Below are 17,052 nucleotides of genomic sequence, written 5' to 3' on the forward strand. Positions count from 1 at the left end.
TCCCCCCTGTAATACTTTTGCATTTCCATAGTATTTCCCATTGTAAAGTAAAAAAGGGCAGAACAACAGAGGAAGTAAGAATTTAGATGCCAATATTTGTCTTTGCCTGAAATACAGTAATTTCACGAATACAAGCCGCAGCAAGAAGACTAAAATTTTGGTGGAAACCCGGAAATGCGGCCAATATTCCGGTGCGGCTAATCTATGGACAAAAATGTGATATCTGCCCTTACCTAGTATCATGCTGGTCCAGTCCCGAGCCAAAACAGTCTGAAATCCATGGTTTCCCGTTGTTCCGACGATGAACCAATCAGAGAACAGCTTATTGCCTGCCTGTGGATGGCGGCGTTACTGAGGGGCGGGGGGTGTTATCGGGGTGAGTTACCTCGGCGAGTTACCTCGGCAGTTCGATAAAAGTGTGTGATATTTCTCTGTACTTTTTAAAGTGTTTTCAGTCTTGTGCGGCTACGGGGCTGGCTGGGCTCGCAGGGAGAGGGCTGGGGGAGCCTCTCTCCCCGCAGGGAGAGGGGTAGAACGGCCACTCGGCTCGCAGGGAGAGGGCTGCAACGGCCGCTTCCCCCGTGGGCTGCGAGGGCTGCAACGGCCGCTTCCCCCCGCGGGCTGCGAGGGCTAAAATGGCCGCTCCCCCCGCCCGGCTGCGAGGGCTAAAACGGCCACTCCTCCCGCCCGGCTGCGGGGGCTAAAACGGCCGCTCCCCCCGCGGGCTGCGGGGGCTACAACGGCCGCTCCCCCCGCCCGGCTGCGAGGGCTAAAACGGCCGCTTCCCCCGTGGGCTGCGAGGGCTGCAACGGCCGCTTCCCCCCGCGGGCTGCGAGGGCTAAAACGGCTGCTCCTCCCGCCCGGCTGCGAGGGCTAAAACGGCCGCTCCCCCCGTGGACTGCGAGGGCTAAAACGGCCGCTCCTCCCGCCCGGCTGCGGGGGCTAAAACGGCCGCTCCCCCCGCCCGGCTGCGGGGGCTACAACGGCCCCTCCCCCCGCGGGCTGCGAGGGTTACAACGGCCGCTCCCCCCGCCCAGCTGCGGGGGCTAAAACGGCCGCTCCCCCCGCCCGGCTGCGGGGGCTACAACGGCCCCTTCCCCCGCCCGGCTGCGAGGGCTAAAACGGCCGCTTCCCCCGTGGGCTGCGAGGGCTAAAACGGCCGCTCCCCCCGCCCGGCTGCGGGGGCTAAAACGGCCCCTTCCCCCGCGGGCTGCGAGGGCTGCAACGGCCGCTTCCCCCCGCGGGCTGCGAGGGCTAAAACGGCCGCTTCCCCCGTGGGCTGCGAGGGCTAAAACGGCCGCTCCCCCCGCGGGCTGCGAGGGCTACAACGGCCGCTTCCCCCGTGGGCTGCGAGGGCTAAAACGGCCGCTCCCCCCGCCCGGCTGCGGGGGCTACAACGGCCCCTTCCCCCGCGGGCTCGAGGGTTACAACGGCCGCTCCCCCCGCGGGCTGCGAGGGCTACAACGGCCGCTCCTGTGCCAGCACGGAGATGTGGCTCCGCTCGGAGCTCAGCTGCCTGCCTGCGTGGCTAAGTGGCTGTTTAAAGGCAACACGGATCCATTGGGAATGCTCACAAAATGACCACACTATTGTTCCTGTCTTTTTCGGCTTGTAAATAAAGGGTGTGTCTTTTTTCACTTGGAAACAATGTTTCCGAGGTCGGCAGTAAGCCAGTAAGCCCCAGCGATCCCGCGATTGTGTTACTAAATGACGACTTTGTGAAAGTTCGCTGCGAACTAAAGTGCGGCTAATATTCCGGGTGCGGCTTATCTATTAACAAAGGCAACAATGTTGCCAACACACCAGCAGTGCGGCTTATATTCCGTGCGGCTTGTATTCGTGAATTTACTGTACTCAGTTTTGTTAGGGGAAAAAACATTCTCTGAGTGTTTGTCAGCTCTGTACTTTCTACATGTCATTTGCATTATTAAATAACAGTGTCTGAGCCTTGCCTTAAACACTAGTGTAATAGGTCCTTAGTTGTTTAGCAATATTGTTTTAAAATGAAGTTTCATACCAAAAAACCCAACCCAAATCTTGTAAGCACTACAAAATGTGTCACTGTAACAAGGATTTCCTCAACAGCTTGCATACAGCACACAGCTTTTCCTGCACATTTTAAGGACATATCTAGCACAAGCACTTTCAATTTTATCATCTAATTATTAGAGAGACAATTTGCAAGAGGAAACAGTTCATACACTGTCTGAACCTCTTAGCAGTGCAATGGCCATCGATATAAAATTGTTTGGTTACATAACAGCAGAATGTGTCTGACTTACACAAATGTTGAATCATTTAGAGTTTAAAGCTGAGGTTTCCCAAACTGGTGGTCTATAGATTTCTGTCAGTGGTCTGCAGCTGAAGATTTATTGGTGTCTGGGTACACAGCATTCATTCCCTATGGACAGTGGGGAGAGAAGAGATTAATAACAAACAAACTGACTGAGAAAAAATACTTCAGCTTATCAACAGCAGTAAAACATTTTTTGCTAAAGCCTGTAGCCCTACAATTTCTGTTAATAACATTTGCATTTTATTATGATTTGTCAAACAGATTGTTTATACTGAAATTTTCTTTTTCAGACTGTTTCCTCTTTTCAAATCTATCCATTTATGAGAAAAAGACTACACAAGATGTTATTTATAGGATATTTTCAACAGGCAAAACACCATGAACTCAAAAACAGGTAAAAATAAAAGTGTTAGCTGGCTGATGTCACTGATGATGGCTAAGATGTAAAATGTGAATGTGCAAGGAATTTATTCAAGACAAGGGAGCAAAACAATTACAACTTAATGTTTTGGGACAAAATAAGGAAAGACAAAACCATCTGATGCTCAAATATTTCACAGAGGGATTCTACAAGTGCATGAGCCTGCAAAAGGACAATCAGTGAAAAAAAATGAGTGTGCTGAAGGGAAGAACTAGCAGTTAAAAAGTTAAATTAATTTTTGCCTTTGCCTTCACAAGCAAAACCTGCTCCTGGACCTTCATATTTCTGCAAAGAGGGAAATCATCAGCAGCAGAGCAGGAGTCCAGAGCTGCCCACAGGCTGGACATCCTCAGTGTAAGGGCTCTGGTTGTGCACAGAGGTGTCCAGCGTGACTGTGGGGTTACTGCCCATCACCTGGGAGGAGCTGCAGCACCACAGCAGGGCCCCAATGAGCACAAAAAAGGCTAAAACACTTTAGGGGAAGGATGGCTACAACAGACACAAGCCCCAATCCAGTGCATATGGACCTTAATAAACTCAGGCAGCAGGACAGCAGAAGCCTCATGAAGTTCATCAAAGCATCAACTTGGAGTTCTAAGCAAAATAAATTCATAGCTTCTGGGATATCCCATTTTGGGATAAAAATGCGATTTGTTTTAGGAGAGGATGAAGTATTTTTTTTAAAACAAATAAAATGTTCAACAGTTTTGGTTTGTCCTACTCCAGGTAAACCGTGTCATATTTCAGTATACATAATTTCCATAAACAGTTGCTGAATTTGGCACAGTATTATATATATATGTAGAAAACATTAGAACTGCCTCTGTGACTGTCACAGTTCTCCTTTATTCTTCTTTCATTGTCTGCTCATCTTATTTAACATCATTCATTCTAATTTCCATCCTAATAAACTCAAATAAAAAGCCACAGATAAAAGGAGGAACCAACATGTACAACTACACAGAAAAGATACCTTCAAATTGCTGTCTCAAAACCACATTTCAAATTACTTTTTCTTTCTTTCTTTTTTTTTTTTTAATCAAGTTCAGAAATACTTTCAAGAATATTTGAAGAATATTTGACTTTCCACTGCCACAAAGTGGAGACTCAATTGCTCAACAACCACAACCAATTCCAAACTTTCTCAGGTCTAATGAAACCACTGCTTTAACTGTATTAGTTACCCAAGTAGTACAACTTGCACTGCAGGATATAAAAAATTCATATCAGTAGAGATTTAAGCTCAGAAAAGTAGAACAATACTTAATGGTTAGTGAACTGCATTGGAATGTTCCTCAAAGCAATTTCTCTTTTTCTATGTCTGTGTTACACTGTATTTTATTTCAACCAAGCCAAGTAGAAACTTCAAGTACTTTAAAAAGTTAGGGGTTTACTGCTACCCCAAAATTCAAGATAAACTTGTGGTCATGCACATTGAGTGAGACTTGCTGGTTAGCCCTAAGCTTATATGCAATAATGAAAAAGAATAGCTCTAATAAAAGCAGCAGATTAAGTAGGAAGAATCTTTCCAGAAGTGTAATTTTGGGTGCTGAAAAATACTGTAGTGAGAAACAACCTGCATGAAAGATACACTGCAGTTCTCTCCAAAGCCTCTGTTTTGGTTTTCACCTAGTGAGACTACAGTGAACAACGGAACAATGGAAACAATAATTATATTGGCATCCTATATTTCTGGTCTTTTAATAGTATTTCTTCTCAAATATGCAGTTCCTTAGCTGCATTCTCTGAATATTTTAAGCCTGATTAAAGAGTTCCTGCAACCTGTTTTATACTGTTTGTGCCAGACAATAACCCAAAAGAACAAAAACAAGCTAATACTTGGAGAGGTGCTGTGAGCATACCTCACATGCCACACAGCCTAGCCACACGTACCTAACAGAATTCACAGTGCCATCTATGAAATCTAATGCTTGGGAAAGTACAAAACAATTGATTTAGTCATCAGTCTTTTGTTTGAGTTCACCACAAATTTTCAATTTCCTCCAGATACCTTTCCACAGGGAAAAAAGCTTGTATTCAATTGCCCCGTTTCATTTTTTAGGCTCAGATTGTTGTACAGCTCTTGGCTTACATGCAATGGTGTCAGGTAGGTCAAACCTGGCAAAACTGGGGGTTTCTGCCAGATTTGATGGACAACATCATTCCTTTCAGAGCAAACAATTCTGTCTTCTCTAGCCTGTGGATTTCCTTTCATTGTCTATCATTTTGCTTTTCACACCTATCACACTTATCCATGTATATTTTCACCTAAGCATATTTGCATGGACTACAAGCACGTCCTGCTTCAACCTCATTCTATTTTTATCCCTATTCCATATTGTCAGCAGCTGCCTGTTGGGACTGCTGCTCCCACTGTAACACCAAACCTGTTTTGGTACACACAGCTCCCTGTCTCTGCCACCTTCAAAAATCCAGCATGTTCCTATGCTAGTTTATGCTGCCACAGGGATTTGTGCAGCCCCACACCAAACCAATCAGGGAATCAATGCAGAGGAAAGTTTAACAAGCAGAAAAGCAGTGAGCCTCTTTCTTCAACAGTGCTGGATTATGCCATCTTCAGGCACTTACACAGTACTATAATGGGATCAGCATTAAGAACTCTAACTTCAGGAATTCTGACCAGACTTGAAGTATGAACAACCAATGCTCTAAATATCCCTTAACATACCAATCTTGTTAGAGATCACAGTGTCTGGAGCAGGAAAGCTTAATCCTTCACAGCTTCATCTTGTCTCCATGCACTCTAACTTTTTTTTCCAGAACATGTCTGGGCAGCATCACAGCATGTTAGCTCAGAGATAAGCAACATCTCTGTCAGCACCCTCTCCAGTGGGCAGTGTGATATATCCAAGACTTGGGATACCTGGTTCAGCTTAACCTGAAACACTTCAGGAGCTTTTCCCATGGGTTCTATTTCTTATGCATCCCTTATGCTCTGTTTTCTGTGAGCTGCAATTTTTAAATGTTGTTGAGACAGACAAGAATCACAGGCCATTTTATTTTTGATACTGGTGAGGATGGACAGAAGAGAGATATATATTTTGATCTTTCTCTAGACTTCATTTTTGTTCTTTACCAGTTCAGTCTCCTAGTTTAAATAGATAGATAGGCAATTTGCACTTGAAGGATCTGTTGTCTCAGGAAATACATGATCATCACCCCTCTAAGTATTCTGCTCATGTGTAGTGATTCATACCAGTCCTTATACTTTGGAAGGTTTGCGGTTCGAAATGTTAATTAACAGATATAGTCCATTTCCATATGTCTTCCTCTAAAGGTTACTGCAACAACATTTCCTGAGTATCCTTTAACAATTTAATGGCAGCCTGGCAGTGGTATCATGACAAATAAATTTAAGTGACATACAGGTTGCAGTGGCAGAATACAAAGTAAAATAAAGCAATGTACTTCTTATAGAGATGTGACATGAAAAACATTGACCTGTGGTCCCAAGTAATTTTCATAAGACAAAAGCTTTCATGGTAATAAAAACAAATCAGTCAGTGTTCTGAAAGACTAATATAATAAACCATTGAGGAAGCTATTCAGCTGTGTTAACTCCATTTAACAAAAGAGGAGTAATTATTATTCAGACTTTGTATTTAAAGTTTGGTGATAACTTTAGCTGCACTATGACAAAGTAGCCTTCTTGATTAATGGGAGATACCTTCAGAATTGGCAGAATTGAGTCTTGAAACATGGAAACATACGGTACCTTGCTGGTCATGTTGAACAAAACCAGTTTGACATCAGGAACACAGGACTGGACTTAAATGATGGGAGAGAATATTAATTGCAGAGAAGCTAAAGATAGTGCATGAAATATTGCCATACCCAAGAATTTATATACTGACAAGTAGCTAGAACGTGAGGAGGATGGACGGGGTCAGGAGCGCAAATATTTTTTATGGGAAGGAAAAAAAGAAAGGAAGAGGAAAAAAGTACTTTCGGTCCGTAGATCCCAAACTGATTCTCAACAAATGGATACTATACTGCTTTTCAAGAGAAACAAAATTTTGCTTTATAATTGTCAAGTTGAAGAAGTTGTATTGCTCTAGCCACTGAGAAAGGGAGAAATTCAGTGAATTACAAGTAATTTGGGGTATAGGTAGAAAAGAATCACAGGTTATGATTACAAACTGTGTATTCTAACCATGAGTTACACATTCGGCAGACATCATTTCTTGAGGAGCTGAAATGTCATAATGATTCTTTTCTTTTCTCACTCATCTGCATCTTTGCAGTTCTGGTTTATAAATAAGATAGTATTTAGAAATATCAAGGTACCAAATAATTAGCTGAAAGTTTTTCAAAGTACCAAGAAGATCTCCTTTTTATCACTCATTTCTTTATCCTGAACTGAATTTCGGAGACTTTACACACTTAACAAACCAGTTTGGTCTTTATTTATACCACAAGCAACTCCACCTAAACCCAGTCAGGGCTTTTTTTCCAATTGCACAAGGTCCACTCATTTATGCCAAACACAGACTGTCAGTGGGACTCCGTGCAATATTCCACAAAAAGTTGTGAACTATTTATTTAGAAGGGGTAAATAGGCATGTAGAGCAGAATAGAAAGGCAGAAAAAAAGAAGATAAATGAAAGGAATGAGCTGTACAGTCAGAGCTGAAAAAGGCATTACAGGTAAAGATATGCAACATCTCTACCTGATTAACAAAATACAAGGTAGTCAGTCTATGACTGAAAGGGCTGCAAGAAACAGGAGTGTTTGAAAGTTGTTCAGAAGACATCTTCCTGCTGATGCAACATGAATGGCTAATTATGATGAATATAATACTGAGGAATTCCACTTGAATTCAGGTCTACCAGGTACCACACAAACAAACTGGTAGAAAATTCAATGCCCTGTCATCTTAAGATATAAAATGATAAGGGTAGACAATGAAACAGATCTGAGGAAAGAAAATAGACAATACTCCTGTTATTTGATCTGTGTTTAAAGCTAGATTGTGAATAAGTCTTCCAAGACTTCCAAGAACAGCAGCAGGTGCCAGATTAAAATATATCACAGCTAGAAAATAAAGGACTTCACCCCCACAAAAGACAAAGCACTCAAGCATTCTGGACTGCAGGGAAAAATCCAGCCTCAGCAAAGATGAAAAACTACTATCCATCTTTAATCAAGTGTAATATTTAATAGTGACTGCTCTTTAAAATCTGAATGGCTTTTCAATGGGAAATTTTAAATACTCTGGTATTTTTTCATGTTAGACATCTGCAAAAAATAAACTTCCATTGCAAAACTGAATTTACATAATGTAGATAGCAACTGTAGTTTAAATTCTCTAGGAAGAATGAATATAAAAAAGCACTGTCTGGTTGCAAAATAAGTTTGTTTTAAGAACTAGTAACTCATGTTATTTATAAAAGCCTTCTATGTACCTATATCAGTTACTATCACTTGGATACAATTAAGAGATCCTGTACTTGTTTATGGACGTTATTCAACTTTTCAAGAAAAAGGCATGTCATTTACAAGCTTGTGATAAATGAACTTTCAAAGGGATTCTTCAGACTTACAAAAATAACATATCATCCTTATTTTCAACCTCAACTTTTGCTGCTGATATGAAATTAAAACAAAATACAAAAAACCCCAAACCCAAACATTCCAATATGATATTTTGTCTAACCTTTATAAGAGGTTAGTTGAATGGTTTTTTTCTCTTGCCATCATCCTTGGATCATCTCCTTGTTACAGATTTGAACATGAACAGCGAACAGAGAACAGCAGTGCAGCATCTATCACTCCTCAGCCTACATCCCAGGCTGTGCTTTTCATGTAAGTTCAGCAGAGAAATTCCCACTAAGAAAGAGAGAATTCAGCGTTGTGTTTCTTTGAGGCTGATTGGCTGAGTTGCTCAGAATTATGGTATAAACCCCTGAGGGCTGGTTCTTGTGGTTTCTCTTGCTAAAGAAAAGAGGTGGTGTGTCTGCTTCCCAAAGGTCAGTCATCCTGCTCCCCCTGCAGAAGCAAAACCAGCAAGCCTGGCTCTCCAAAGCTCATTAACTCACTGTGCAACATCTTCTCCCTTATCCTTTCTTCCCCATAACATAAGGTAGCCCAAGCTCAATCTCTTGGGTGGAAAATCAGGTTTTTTACAGTGCCAATAAACCTTGAATCAACTTAATTTAGAAACATTACTCTGCACCTTTCTCCAAAGGGAACACGGGAAGTCTGTGACCAGACACACTCTTTCTCTATTCTCCAAAATGAAAAATAAATACATAGAAGGGTGAAATAGATCTCCTTTATCAGCACTGCCATAGCAACTTAGGGAAACTGTATAGACAAACAAAATATAGACTAACAGTGAATCACTTTGCTCTAGAAGAAATTATTCTCTCTTGATACCACCTGAATTTGCCTTCATTGGAAGGAGAAGAAAAAAGGTCTCATGAAGTCAGATAATCAGAAATAAACTTAACAAGATAAAGCAGATGGATAGTCGTCTTGCCATTTTATTGATTTAGCTTTTAAATTCTGGATGAAGACCTCTGCAAAACCTCAGAAAATTCAGTCAAGGATGGTATGGTTGTTGACCCAATCAAAGGAGCAAAAGGATTGTAATGCATGGATTGTAATGCATTGAAGAATTTTAAATCCCCAGTCTCCCAAATGATTTGCAGATAGGGAGAGCAGCAGTGGGACATCCTCTCCCAGGCAGTAGCTCCTAAAATGTGGATCACAGTTCCCTGGCCCCAGCCACAGTCATTGTGCAGAGACAACTTCTACAGCTTTTTCAAAAACACTTCTCCAAAAAACATTCTTCTTTGCCATAACATAAGCGTTTGTAAGAACACTCGAGTGACTTAAAACTACCCCCAGTTACAGCATAGACCCTCTGCACATTTTCAACAGAAAAGAAATAGCCACTATTGTAATTAATGTATGTATCTAATGTAATATGTCCCAATTTTACTTTTTCCACCACAATATTCTTAATGACCAGGATAAAACAATATCTCTTTGTGCCATCTAACTTCTTCAGCTCAGCCTACTTTATGCCCAAATTCAAAAGATACTATTTTATTTTTTCCAGTTCAAACACCATGAAAACTTTAAACAACAAACAAACATTTTCCAAATCAATCTTAGCTGTTCTAATGAATAATTTGACCTAATACCAGTCTGATTGATTCAGTGTCTGTGACACTGAGATGTTTTGAATTGTCCTCATTATAGAGGGGATAACTGTTTGCAGGATATTATGTATATAAGCAGCTTTTCTCTTTTAGTCTTAGCTCTGTGAACAGGGCTAGCCCCAAGGCAAAGCCTAAGGCAGAAAGCGAAATACATTTTTTAAAGGCTGTTTGTTAATTGAGCCCTAAACTGCTTTCCTGTTCCTTGCCAGTTTTAACCTAACATAAGAACAAATCAATGTTAAGGCAGTCTGCCAGATGCTGGCCAGCTCAGACTGTTTTGAGCATCCTCTCTCTTCCTTGGCAGCTGAAATCTCTCAACACTACTAAAATTTTGCTCAGCATCTAGCAGCATTCATCCTTAAATGGGCTGCAATCTGCATATGAACATTTTAATTACATGCTGCTATGCAGAGAGAAAACAAACAGCTATGCACAGGCAAGTCAACTAAGAACTTGTAAGCTCTGTGACAGCAACGGATTTATAATTTCAGCCTGTTTATTATGCTTTGGGCATCTTTCTCTAAAAGACTGTGTTTGAGGGCACTGCCAGCTAGGTGCCTTGTTTGGGAAAAAAAAAAAAAAAAGAAAGTGCAGTTGTTACCCTTCTTCAGTCAGTGCAGAAAGTGATGAGAAAATGAAGGAGTTTCTCAGACCACATGCCTGAAATTCACTGTTTTCCTGAAGGCCACTGGACTGGAAGAGGATGATCAGTAGCTTTCAAGAATGAAAAAGACTGCATTTGGCAGCAAGAGGAGGAGGAGGAGGGCAGAGAAGTGATTGAGTGCCAACCAGGTTCTGGTTTGATCAGACCTGCATCAAATGTACTGGACTGACATGAAGCTCCCAATTCCTGCCTACTTTCCATGGTGAGGCTGCACAAAACCAGTGTCTGATGGGGTTGGATCCATTCCCAAAATCATTAGCTATCCAGGCACCCTATTTTTGCATTTCACTTGACCTTTAGAACTCTGTGATTCACTGTCTAGGGATTTGGACAACCAGAAGATAAAAGATGAAGACCCAGGAGTGAAATAGCAGGGAGGAGCTTTGTTGAACAGCCAAAACCTAAAGGGATAAAGGTGAGACAGGCAGTAATGGGGAGTCCACTTGGAGATGTGAGCTGCAGTAGGATACAGGGGGATGGTGAAGGGATACAGGGGGACATGTGAAATGTGAAAATGGAGTGAGGTGACCCTGACAGAGACATCCCTAGCTGTTATCAAATGGCCTCTAAGAAAGAGCTGTCCAAATACCTGCACTGAAAAGAAAGGAAGTCAGTAATCCAAGAGGAAACAGCCTAAATGAAGTTTTCCGTGCTTTCTTCTTGAGTCTCACTCTACAGAAGTAATTTCTTAAACATCCTTCATCTCTTTACCAACCTACCAAACAACCAGGCAAAGCTGCAAAAGAAGGCTGTTTGGAACAACAAACATCTGGGTGATTTAGGAGGAGAGAGAGGACTGCTTGGCTAGTTTTCCTTGTCTTGATTTTTAACTTAACAGTGAAAGGGAGAGAAAGCTTCTTGATAACAAAAATGAAAACATTAATGCCTGTCAGAGCCGTCACCATCTCATGAAAAGGACTAGGCCAGAGTGTAGGTAAAAGCTGTGAGACACCTCAAAAGATAACGAATCTGACACTTGCATGATGTTTCCAGTTTAATGCTGAACTTCTACTTCCCCACTAGACTGAAAGGTTCATCAGCTACCAGATGCTTTTAAGAGCTTGAGGGAATGAAAAGAAATATTATTTTTCCTGTTAGATGCTCTACTTTAAACTGTCTACAATCACAGGGGTTTTTGTGTTAAAAGCCACTGTACTTTGCTTTAAAAAAATTCAGGATTGCAAAAAAAAAATTCAGTATCATCCTGCTGTCCTAATCTTCTTTTCATCAAAAACTTCTGTATCTCCTAAAAGCTTTGATGGACCTGATGAGAGACAAAGGTTGAGACAGAGACCAAGTGAATCTCAAGCACTTAGTAAAGTTTTGTTCTCACACCAAATAAATTGTGAGAGAACTGCACTGAAGTTTTTTAGTAAGTTTGATACTTGTTCATGTCCCTAAAACAAAAAAATTTCAGAATCCTTGGTCGCAGATTTTATGGGGCCATTAGTTTTACTAGACCTTATTGCATGCACAGAGTCTATAAAAATACCCAATAAGACTGAAAGAACTTCCACATTTAACATAAATACAGGAAAACAAAATAGACCCGAATTTTAAGATTTCTAAGCCAATGGACAATTCATGAACTTGGACTGTGTCCCCACAGTCTTAGTAAACCTATGCCTGATAATCTTTACAATTATGAACAATAATATCATCATCAGTTCAATTCTTCCCATCTTTGGATAATACATTCCTCCTAGCAATGTCTTGGATGTCTTTATATAAATATGAACAACAGTGCTTACATTGATCCTCTATACTGTTCAAGACAAAGCTTATTAAAATATTTGGTAACAACAACCCCACAGGCTGGAGACAGAGTGGTTGGAAAACTGCTGAGCCAAAAAGCACCTGGGGGTGCCATTTGGCAGCAGCTGAACATGAGCCAGCTGTGCTCAGGTGGGCAGGAAGGCCAATGGCATCCTGGTCTGTGTCAGCAATAGTGTGGCCAGCAGGACCAGGGCAGGGTTTGTCCCCCTGTACCCAGAACTGGTGAGGCCACTGCTCAAATCCCATGCTCAGTTCTGGGCTCCTCACAACAAGAAAGACACTGAGGGTCTGGACATGTCCAGACAAGGGCAATGGAGCTGGGGAAGGGTCTGGGGCATGTTTCTGATGAAGACTGGCTGAGGGAGCTGGGGGTGTTTAGTCTGGAGAAGAGGAGGCATCTGGATGTGGCACTTGGGGATATTGTTTAGGGGTGGCTATGGTGGTGCTGGGTCAGAAGTTGGGCAAGATAGTTTTCAAGGTCTCTTACAACACTGATGATTCTGTAATTTAAAGGGGTGGGGTTTTAAAGTTCTAATAAATAGCAATAGATGGCCCTGATATGAGTATATGGCTGAATTCATTCCAAGGATACCCTTTTCAAGATTTAAGTATTAAGCCCCTTGAGCAAATTATCATTTTTATCCTCACTCTATGGTCATTAGTTACGCACTTATATTTATCAGCACTAGTAATCAAAAATCATCAAGTACAGTCAGAGACAAGCAGACTTAATCTCTGGATTCAGAAGTGTTTGCAAACCTTGCCAAGAAAGGCCTCTCCCTCCTGATTTAGCATTAAGTTGCAAAATAAGCAATCCCACTAAATTGTATTTCTCAGCTTGAGCACCACAAACAAAACCCAAGTAAATGAGTGTTTACTAGAATGAGCTTGACAAATAATGACTTCCCACCAACAAGCTATCAGTGATATATCTATAGATTGCCATCTGTGACAGATTATTATATCCATAATAATGTATTTTGTTACATGGAGATTGTTGACAGGTGATGACATGGGTTTGCATTGGAAAGGACTTGAGAATTAAAACTGTGATGTACAGAATCATTTTCCAACAAGTCCAAATTGTAAAGATTGAATTACGTACATTAATTATTCTGGTTTTGTTTGAGGGGACTTTGGCAGAACTATCTGCATACAGAACAGATTCAGTTTCTTGAAAATTGGCCTAGACCTGAAGAAAAGCAACCTGAAGCTATGCAGCAATAGGTATGCAGGGCTGAAATCCCTCTATCAGCATGCACATTCATCACTTTTTGATGATACAGTCAGCATCTTCCAGCATTTGAAATGAAGCTTGATCAAGTCTCCTCTTTGCCACATCTTGTCAACAACTAGTTTATTTCTTTACATTTGATGTTTATTTTGTAAATGTTATGGGTTTCCAAGACATCCAGCATCTTGAAACATATAATTCCATTTTTCCATTAAGAATGCTGGAAAATAAAACTGCCAACTCGAATACGCTTTAGAGTCAAATTAACTGGTCACATCTCAGTGATCAATGTCAAGGTCAATTAACTGTGAGTTCACCAGATCCAAGGAACAAGTCCTGAAACCCAGAACATTCAGAATACACACAAACAGCAGATGTGGAGAAGGTAAAAAAAAAAGAGAAAATAATTACATGAATATCAGTTTCTCTGTGATTATAGTATGTTCAGAGTTTACAAGGGGGAAACTGTTCCAAACACAAACAATATGAGAATGAACTTCAGAAAAGAGGAATAGGCAAATCACATAAAAATCTTCCCAAAAAGCTGATCTAACTCCAACTGACTTAGAGTGATTCATTCTCTTCATTGAGTCCTTTTAGAAAAGCAAAATAAAAGACACGCAGGTTTCCAGACTGATCCTTACAAAAAACTCAGTAACAAAACATACAGTAGTTTCACGAATACAAGCCGCACGGATTATAAGCCGCACCCCTGGTGCCTCGACAATGTTGCTGTCTTTGTCAATAGATAAGCCGCACCCCGAATATTAGCCGCACTTTCGTTCATCGCGAGAATCCGTGCGCAGCTTTCACAAATTGGCCAATTAGTAACAGGATCGCGGCATAGCGGGCTTTACTGGCTCGGGGCGGGGCCAGGCAGGCTCGGCCCGCTCATGGTTGCCGACGGGGCCGGGTGGCCCAGCTCAGCGCCACGGCTCGGCGGGGCTGGCCGGGTGGTGCTGCCGCCGCCGCCGGGCTCGCTGGCCCCCCTCTCCCGTCAGCACCGCCCCGCTGCCGCGTTCGCTCGCCCGGCTGGCAGGGCTGCCGCCGCCGGGCTCGCCGTCCGCCCCGCTGCCGCTTTCGCTCGCCCCGCTGCCGCTTTCGCTCGCCCCGCGCCGCGCCTCGCAAGCGCCGCACCCGCCCCGCGGCGCTTTCGCGGCTCGCGGCGGCGCTTTCGCGGCTCGCGGCGGCTCGCGGCGGCGCTTTCGCGGCGAGCGGCGGCTCGCGGCGGCGCTTTCGCGAGCGGCGGCGCTTTCGCTCGCCGGGCGGCGCTTTCGCGAGCGCCGCTTTCGCTCGCCCCGCCGGCAGGGCTGCCGCCGCCGCCACCAGGCTCGCCGGCCGCCCCCTCCCGTCTGCACCGCCGCCGCGTTTCCTCGCCCTGGCCGGCACTGCAGGCCCCCGCACCGCCGGGTTCCCCCACGCTGCTGGCCCCGATTATGCTGGGCTTCCCCCGCTGCCAGGCAGCCCCACCCGCCGGCCTTCCTGCTTCTGCCATGCTCCCCTGCACTGCTAGCCCCAGTTCTCCCGGGCTCCCCCGCCCTGCTGGCCCGGGCTCTGCCGCCCCCCTGCCCCGCCCTGCTGGCTCAGGCTCTGCCGCCCGCCCCCCACACTGCTGGCCCCGCCTCTGCCAGGCTTTCCCACCTCTGCCGGGGCCGGCCGGGCTCCAGCTTGGCTTGGGGCTGCCGCGGGCTCTCACTTCCGTGTTGGCAGCTTTTAGAATTTTGTTAATAGATTAGCCGCCCCGGAATATTAGCCGCACTTCCGGGTTTCCACCAAAATTTTGGTCAAATTGGTGCGGCTTGTATTCGTGAAATTACTGTAACTCATTTTCTGGCTATCTCAATAGGACAACTGATAACAATTGAGTATAATTTCTGTAAATTTTAAGGAGAAGCCTGATACAGAGAAGTTGAAGGAGACAGGTAGCAGTGCCTATTTCTCACCCTCTATTACCTCCTTCAATGTCTTTTAGATGTGGGAGACCTTGAAATCTAGAGAGGGATTTATCTTCTTGAACGTCACTGATATGCATGCTTCTCTCTAGAAGTGTATCTTGAGCTAGTTACCTGAAGCTCTCTAGAGGAAAGAAATATGTATTTTTAGGCAGGATTCATCCAACCTATTTTGCACATCTGCTTTACAATACAATAACACTGCTTAAGACAGTCCTGTTCCTTATTGTCTATAAAGGGAATCTCAATGATTCACTCAGAAACTGAAGTTTACACTAGAGATCTCTAAGATTAGATATGCCAAGGCTTTCCCCTAGGGTCTATAGAAAAGCATACAAACTTGTCTGGTATAGAGGAAAGTGAAATTTTTGCCAGAGGAGATGTCAGGAGTGTGTCAGAAAAAGAACTATGAAGCTTTCTGTTTGATGCCTGCAATCAAGGTGACATCTGGCTCATGTTGTGCAATTTACCTATTTGACCTGAAGAACACAGATCTACTTCTTGCAAAGCCCAGGTATTTGGCCTGTAAGGCATAAGTCTGAAAAATAAATCTTTGGAAGGCTGAGAAGGGCGAATCTCACTTTCCAGACAAGTCACAACCTCTAATTAATCCCTTAAAGTGGTCATGACAGGGACAGCACTCTTCATCATGTAAATTGAAAGTGCCAAGATTTTTTGAAAGAACAAAGCAATGTCCTGGCTCATGAGTGTGTGACACATACTGGGATGGTGCCATCAGCACTGAAAGGATAGTTTTCTCAATGGCCCTGCACTTACTATTACTACTGGGAACTCCTTTCTGTATTTTGTTTTGGAGTGCCATGCCTCCCCAGGAAAGCCACTATGAATAACTCTCTGCAAGCCATTCATTTCAGGTATGTTCTGTGAGACCTGAGACCTTTTGTGGATGTAGCCCATTTGTGGCTTGGCTCATCCCTCCAGTGAGTCTCGGAAGGAAGAGGTCAATGGATTTTTCAAAATTGTGTCTGTATACAGTTTATGAGGTTCAGAATTTCTATCAGTAGGTAAACAAAGAAATTATTACAATCACATTTTTATTCACGTGTTCTTTACTCCCACACATTATATTTAAACATTCCCTCAAGTACATTATCAAATACACAATAAAATCCTAGCCAATGATAATGATGAGGAATGAGAGAGAAGTTTCCTGGCAGAAGTCTAATAGAACATAGTCACTCAACAGGAAGTGTCTGGTACCATTTAGCATCAATATCTCTCAAGTTCATTAATTTTTTTCAGATTTCAACATCCAGAAATCATCAATTCCTTTTTTTTTCTCAGTTAATAAAATTTTTCTTCCTATTGTCCACAATTATTGACAAGACTATTATCTAAATGAGTACTAGCTCTTTCTTAATTAGCAGGCAATTCAGCTGTGACTTGCATACAAAACCTTGTCTATTTTAATAAATGGTTACATTGCTTTACCAGTGCTGAGCAATTAATTAACTCAGAAACCACATTTGGGTTTTTATGCATTTTCCTGGCATTTATA

At 43.0% G+C, this 17,052-nt stretch overlaps 1 long non-coding RNA gene across 3 annotated transcripts in view; it reads right to left on the reverse strand.

The window, feature by feature from the left end:
- Positions 1-17,052, reverse strand: part of LOC116997381 — a 146,023-nt gene that overhangs the window by 64,901 nt on the left and 64,070 nt on the right. For 2 of the 3 annotated variants that reach the window (XR_004418173.1, XR_004418175.1), the window contains one exon: positions 2,283-2,401. This is a non-coding gene — a long non-coding RNA (uncharacterized LOC116997381). Of the gene's footprint in view, positions 1-2,282; positions 2,402-8,394; positions 8,410-17,052 lie in introns of those variants that run through there. The other variant, XR_004418174.1, reaches the window with a different exon arrangement.

Source organism: Catharus ustulatus, chromosome 6 (assembly GCF_009819885.2).
Source record: "Catharus ustulatus isolate bCatUst1 chromosome 6, bCatUst1.pri.v2, whole genome shotgun sequence".
In the NCBI taxonomy this organism is placed as follows: domain Eukaryota; kingdom Metazoa; phylum Chordata; class Aves; order Passeriformes; family Turdidae; genus Catharus; species Catharus ustulatus.